Source organism: Pundamilia nyererei, unplaced genomic scaffold, assembly GCF_000239375.1.
Source record: "Pundamilia nyererei isolate P.nyererei 1_Seehausen unplaced genomic scaffold, PunNye1.0 scaffold00358, whole genome shotgun sequence".
Taxonomy (NCBI): domain Eukaryota; kingdom Metazoa; phylum Chordata; class Actinopteri; order Cichliformes; family Cichlidae; genus Pundamilia; species Pundamilia nyererei.
Window position 1 is genome coordinate 192,010 of NW_005187759.1, and position 1,836 is coordinate 193,845.

The window sequence follows — 1,836 nt, forward strand, 5'->3', positions numbered from 1 at the left end:
TCTTTCAATTGAAAACACTTAAGATGTTGTATTTCTTGAACTAATCTTATCTAGACTTCGAACCACGCGGCCAACTGAGCTGCTTTATTAAGCCAATAAGGTGAAAAGTGCGTGCAGTCATGAATAAAGACTGAAGAGTTGAGTTTGACAGGATGGGCTGTACCGACCAGCATGTTCCCATCTTATCCCCCTGTGGTTGGTTAACTTCTCACTTCCTGTTAGCTACTCGTCTCTAGTGTCTGGTGTTTAGTTTTGCTTCCCTCCCCCGTCTCAGTGTCTTTGATCATCTTCACCTGGGTCTCGTCCTGTGTCCCCGCTTACCCTTTTCTCTAGATCCACTGCGGTCTTCCCATTTTTGTCTCAGCGTTTGTCGTCATCCCCATGTGTTGTGAAGTTTTATGGTTTAGGTGTGCGTCTTAATTTCATGGAGTTAATTCTGAATAAACTTTTTTTAATATCTGCCTGCCCGTGAGTCTGTTTTTGGGTCCCTTTGCCTGAAATCCATGACCAAAGTCCAGCAGGAAGAAACGCTACATAGCGGGTTATAATCTCCACATAAATAATATTTTTAAATAACTGGATGTCGTGTAACTTTTAAACTGCTCAGTTAATTCTACCGTCTGTTATATTATTATATATATAACACTGACAGCAGCAGAGAAGTTCTTAGGAGCTTTAAAACAGAAGAAATGTTTAGATTTTCACAAAGTAACTGAAATATTTTGAAGTTATTTACAAAAAGATGTGACACTGTGTCACTCCATTAATGATGACTGAATAAAGTATCACCTGGATGCTTTGTTCCATTAAAAATGAAAACAAACCCTGTTTCTGGTCTCCGTTGTTGGTCTTCTTTTTTTATTTTGAGCTCTACTTCTGGACACGGCTGTGAGGAGCATCCATAACAAGTTTAAAACAAGCTGCCTTTGATTGGTTTAGTAAATGTCCACATACTGTGAGTTAAAAGCATCTGGGCTTTAGGAAGTTCCGCTGCGTCTTTGTACAGATGAGAGCGGAAAGCCACAAGATGGCAGCATGCTCACAGAGGACCACCTCCTTCTTTTCTCAGCTCTGTCCTGTCGGATGAGGATGATCACAAAGAAACAAGCACTTTATTTATTTATTATCCAGCTGTGATTCATGGTTATTACACAAACTACTAAAAGTATTTCCAGATATTTTTATTGCTCATACTAAATTTGTTTAGTCTGATGTTCACGACTGGATGCCAACATTAGCATGGTCCAAGTCAGCCTGCAGGTAGATAAATGTGATTAGGAAGGACTGAGCTCACTACAAAATAAAATATTTGCTTACATCCATGTCTTATACATTTGTTGTATGGATATCATGCAGTGATGATGCACTAATTAGTGGATAACATAGACTGTATATAAAAGATGTAGCTTACAGGCTGAAAAATAAAGGCTGGATATACTGAGAACAGTATATGTGGGCGTGGCTGTGACCACCAGAGTTTATTGTATCCACTAGAGGCGCTCCAGCATTATGCATGTCGAGGTTCCCATCATTTGAAAAGTGCACATCATGTTGTATCCAGTAAAGTTTGGAACTAGCGACTGAGACCATAAACTCATGAGGAAAATGTCCTGAGTTCACAGAGAAGTCCCCTCAGATGGTTTAATGATTCACAGAGTAAAGGATCCAAACACAGGCCACAGGAGACCAGGGTAAAGTCCAAAATCTAAACCTGTAATCAGTCTGAGGTCACAGTCAGGTGGGCAGTCGAGCATCCGTGAAGCAGGAGAGAGCATGATGAAGGACAAACTGGAGCATGAGAAATTTCTGAAAACTTTCACTGCAAGTAGAAACGAC